Source organism: Nannobrachium achirus, assembly GCF_963921795.1.
Source record: "Nannobrachium achirus genome assembly, chromosome: 21".
In the NCBI taxonomy this organism is placed as follows: domain Eukaryota; kingdom Metazoa; phylum Chordata; class Actinopteri; order Myctophiformes; family Myctophidae; genus Nannobrachium; species Nannobrachium achirus.
Genome location: NC_137828.1, coordinates 1,796,289 through 1,802,206, shown reverse-complemented (window position 1 = coordinate 1,802,206; position 5,918 = coordinate 1,796,289).

Sequence of the window (5,918 nt, the reverse complement as noted above, 5' to 3'; positions counted from 1 at the left end):
GATGCAGTGATGACCGTGGAGGAATTCTGATCAATCAATAATCAATGAGAAAATAAGGCGACAAGGCAATGTATTTGGTGGTGGTGGTCAAGTTTATGTAACATGGGGTGCGTTGGGAAACGCGCACCGGGTGTGTGCTCAGTGCAGTGAGTGCAGTGGGCGAGACGTTGTAGAGTGCGTTCAGTGTGGCTTGTTTACGAACGACCAGTTAAGAGACAGCTGTGCACTTTTTCACTCTGAACTCTGAAGGTAAACTTTCTGAAAAGCAGCAGTTGCTAACGTAACGTTGATATTGAAAGGAGATGTAATTCATAACATTGGCCTTCCTGCTGTTAGTGAAACTATCAAGCCCAAACGACCAACGAAGCTGCAAATTCTGCATTTTGCGGTCATTTCCTCCATTGTTCACAGCTGAGAAGCGCTCGAGACACGGCCATGAAAACCAACCAATCAAAACACTGTCCGCACTGACGCACCACGCTGCCTAGCTCTGGTCCATAACGTTAGAGGAGTTCTCTCCACTCAGGGACGTGCTGGCCATTGGGAAAAGCGGGACAACTCCCGAACGGCCGGTTCATTCCCGGCCGGTCCAGGCCGGCCATTAGGAAAAAAATTAAAATAAAATGTCGGCCTTCGTTCCATTTTGGGGGCTGTGCGGCCAACAAAGTAAATCGTCACTGTCGGGCAGAAACTTTGTATCTCCAAGTTTCAAATTTATACATTTCTTCGCAAAGCAAAGCCCTGCTTCATCATACAAGGCCGTCGCACAAAAGTAGTGAAAACAGCAGATCTACAAGCACACAACGCCTCGCACCGCGAGGCGTTGTGTGCTTGTAGATCGGCTGTTTTCACTAGTTTAAATCATTTTTAAAATGATAAATACAAAACAAACGGTTTTGGACAAATAAGGTTTCCACCCAACAACGACGTAATATAACTAAAAAAATAAATAAAATGAGGGCCTCTCCAACTCTTTTTTTCCCGGGCTGAATCAGGGGCCCAGCACGTCCCTGTCTCCACTAACGTTATGGACCAGAGCTACACATTGCCAAACCCCATCTTCTGAGTAGGGTCGTTCAGTGCGTGCACTCACGCACACCCGGTGCGCCGTGCACTGAATTTCCCAACGACAACGCAAGTGCACAGAATAAACAAACGACAACGTGGCACACCAGTGCGCTGAGTGCACATTTCCGAACGCACCCATGATATCATGGACAGAACCCAACCCTCTTCTACATCACCCAGATTAAGAACTACAACACCCAGATTAAGAACTACAACACCCAGATTAAGAACTACAACACCCAGATTAAGAACTACAACACCCCGATTAAGAACTACAGCAGTGGTTCTCAACCTTTTCAGGCCACGACCCCCAAAGATAATGACCCCTCCCCCCCCACCCTGACGAGCACTAAATGTTGAGGCATTACATTTTGTATGACACGGTTGTGAAAATAGTTTTCACAATTTCTGCCTCTAATATTTGACTATTTGGCCAATGTTTAATTTGACATTTTAGATGTATTAAAAAGTCCTTAATTTTTTTTTGTTAGTTTCCAACAATTAAATAGACGATCTGCAAGTGATCTGGGAACTTGTAGATCTGCTGTTTTCACCCGGGCAAACGTCTAATCTCTCTTTTGGGTCTGGACCTGAAAAGTCTGGGAACCACTGGTCTAAACCATTTAAGGTTTTTATGGCCAAGGACCCCTTAGAGAGAGATGAAGCAAGGACCCCTTAGAGAGAGATGAAGCAGGGACCCCTTAGCTGAGAGAGAGAGAGAGAGAGAGAGAGAGAGATGAAGCAGGGACCCCTTAGCTGAGAGAGAGAGAGCTGAAGCAGGGACCCCTTAGCTGAGAGAGAGAGAGCTGAAGCAGGGACCCCTTAGCTGAGAGAGAGAGAGCTGAAGCAGGGACCCCTTAGCTGAGAGAGAGAGAGAGAGAGATGAAGCAGGGACCCCTTAGCTGAGGGAGAGAGAGATGAAGCAGGGACCCCCACTACATTTTGCATTCATGCTAAATGTGTATTCTCAGACATTTAACCACTTAGAACTTCAATACTTTGTAAACTTTACCTTTGGCTTCGGTTCTTGGTCCGCTCTTTTCTTAGCTGTAGTACCCCAACCTCTTCGCCCCAAAATTGCCAATCTACAAGCTCACAGCCCGTCACCTCGTACCACACTATGAGCTTGTAGATCTGCTATTTTAGGAAAAAAAATTGTGCAAATCCTTGAATAAATACAGTATACATATTATTAAAGCGAGTATTGTTTTACTCAAATCTTAGCTTCTGGGCAGGCAGTGCACACATACTGTAGACATATACTTTTACCTTTAAAATACCACCCTTTTCAGACCATGAATGCAGTTTTTACAGACAGAAAGGCAAATGTCTGTAAAAGAAATGTGCGTGCGTGCGTGTTTACAAATAATGTTCCATATTCAACATTATATATAAAGTTATTCAGACAAAATGCTACTCTGACTTACGCACTTACTTACTAATACTTCCCAGGGAGCAATAGTTGGCTACATCAGTCTAAAATCAGTCTAATCAACGTCTAGAAAGACTTGGACTAGACGTTGTCTGTATACAGTATACAGTATACAGTATAGATACAACTTTCATTTCTAGACGTTGATTAGACCGATTTTAGACAAGCATTTAGAGACGTATAATTAGTCTAATAGCCTGAAAGATGCTCAGTATGTTACTAATACTTACTGTACTTAGGCTTACTTATTAATACTTACTAATAGTTACTTATTTACACATACTAATACTTAATTACTTACACATAACACATTCCACTGTGGTGAGGATATGTTACGTTACATAATGTAAAATGATGTGTTTCATTGTAATTACCATCAGATACTACAACACGGCTGGATTTAAATCATATGAATGCACTTTTATTATCACTGGTGGAAATCATGGGATTCTAATGTAAATTAAAGCTTCTTTTTTTCAGTGCCTTGACTTTGACATTTCATTCATTGATATGACTGCACGTGAGCAGTGAGCACAAACACATTAATTAAATATGCAAGAATGTTGCAACTTCACCCCTCCCAATCACACAGAGTCTACCGAACTAAGGGTGAGGTGTGTGTGTGTGTGTGTGTGTGTGTGTGTGTGTGTGTGTGTGTGTGTGTGTGTGTGTGTGTGTGTGTGTGTGTGTGTGTGTGTGTGTGTGTGTGTGTGTGTGTGTGTGTGTGTGTGTGTATTGGGGTGCATCAAAATTGTATGTATGTATAGGCCTATACTGTATATACAGTATAACCCAAAGGTCCATTGAGTTCAATAGGGGAAATCTATTTTTTCATTCCATTAAAAAAGAAGTCCATTAACATTAGAGGGGATTCGAAAATAGCTGATCTACTGCTGTTTCCACTATAGTTTATTGGTTCCCAGGGAGAAACATCACATTAATCCTGTGGATCTCCAGTTAAATAGTTTGGGAAACCACCTCAGATTCTATATGCAGGGTTATGTGTACACACACACGCTTGCGTGGAAGCTTGCATGCATGCGTGTGTGCTTGCGTCCCCGTGCGTGCATTCATGCGTGTCCAGGTTGCTCCATTCACAGCCCCTCACATCAGAACCCACTGGACCTCCAGACCTCCACCCTCTCCTCTCCTCTCTGCTCTGCATCTGAAGACATTCACAGGTAAATATAAACATATACATATTAAGTTAACCAACATGTATCTTAACAACCTCATATCTAGATCTGTCACGATGACACATTTAAATTGGTGATTAAATGTCACAAGTAATTGCGATTAAGGATTTAATTGTGTTTCTGGCATTGAAGACTGCATGGAACATAATGAATACAAACTTCATTTCTGTGTGTCATTTAGGCCTCATAACCACAAACTGCACAGGACAGATTACTGACAAATTTCATCATTTTGTACATAAAGATGTCTTTTGACAATAGCGGAAATAGCTGATCTACAAGCTTACAACGTGTCACAAAGTGACGAGTTGTAAGCTATCAGCTATTTCTGCTATTTTTCAAAATGTTCAACATGGAAAGGATGATGACGATTATGCAAAATAATCACGATTGATCTCAAATAATCGTGATTAGACGATCATGTAATAAATGTGACAGCCCTACCTCTATCCTGAAATGATATCATTCTCATAGAACGATGTCGTCCCTGTTTGATCAGAAAGCTCCCATCTTCATAATTATTCTAACTGTTTATGTGTTGTTGAAAATTAAAGTCTCTACTTAATCATTCTACAGCTTCACACAACAGCATCAAACATAGCAGATCTACAAGCTTGAAACGTGACGTGTTTTGAGCTTGTAGATCTGCTACTTTTGATGCTGTTGTGTTTGAATGAAGGTTTTTTGGACGTATGAGGTTTGCGACCGACAGAGACTTTATGCTGATGTTGAAAACCAAGGTTATTTTAGTAAACTAAAACTAACTAAAACGTTATTGTATGTTTATAAAACTAACTAAAATAAACTAAAATGATAGAGAAATCTCCTTAGTTTTCGTCTTTGTCAATTTATTTTGGATAGATGTCCAATCTATTGACAAATACTCCTGACAAATACCCCATATTACGTAAAAGACTAAAACTAACACTAAAACTAATCAAAACTAAACTAAAACTAAGCATTTTCAAAAAATAAAAATGAAACAAAACAAGCAACCCCACTTTTTAAAAACGAATTAAAACTAAACTGTAATTGAAAACAAAACCTCAAAACTAATAAAAATGTATACTAAAGAAAAAATTCTATTATAACCTATTATAAAACTATTATAACCTTGTTGAAAACGTAACCGAAACAGTTAAAGCATATTTTGATTGTTTGATTGTAGACTTTATTGTCAGTTTGCATAGGTAAAGGTACAGTTTCATGACGGTACAGTTCACTGGTACAAGGTCAACTAAAAGGAGATCCTAGTAAACTTTACAGCTTATTTACACAGGAACCACTTTATCTCATAATGACAGACAGAACACAGTACTTTGCAGAGGATATAGCAAGTATCATGCTGCTGCCATGCATTCACCAAGGTTCAGGGCGGGTTTAAAAAGAGATTTTAGAACTAATAACTAGCATTCATAACTAAGAAGATGAGACTTCACAACCAGATGTGAAGTAATACAAACTTGTTTTTTTATTTAGGAAGGCCTTTTCATGTCAAATGGTTGCGTAAACACTGTCATCAATATGTATTTGTGCTTGACGTTTTTTTTAAAGCCTGCTTTTAACCTTCTATGATTGATAAAAGGGCCAGTTCACCTCTGGGACAACCAGATCTTATTTTATTGTTGTTTTTGGGACAAGATCAACACAATCCTGAGTTATTTTTTGTGTTCAATCTGTGTTTTTAGATATTTTAGTATTTCAGCATTTGATCATATGATGCTTTGTAGCATGATATTGCATCATCTAATGCGTCATATGATGCAAAATGCCTTATGATGTAGCATGCTGAAATACTAAAATATCTAAAAACACAGATTGAATACAAAACATACAGTAACTTGTGTGCCAAACAACAATAAAATAAGATCTGGTTGTCCCAGAGGTGAACTGGTCCTTTAACCATGTCTGAGATTCCCTGTGGAGATAATGTGCAACACAAATACATTTTATTATTATTATGAATAAGGAATATTTTTAGCAATATTTCTGCAATTATGTGAAACTAGGTGGAAACTGGTGTAGTGAAGTTAGTTCCATGATCTACATTTGTGTGTTTCAGATCAAGATGAAGTGGTGTGTCCTATTGTGTAGTGGTTGATTGATTGATTGAATATTTTATTAGACAAAAATGTAGAACAGTACAAGTATAGTCAATACAATATAAATGTAGTACAGTACAGGTACAGTTAAAGTGCGGGTGCCATGATTTTTTCCCCCTC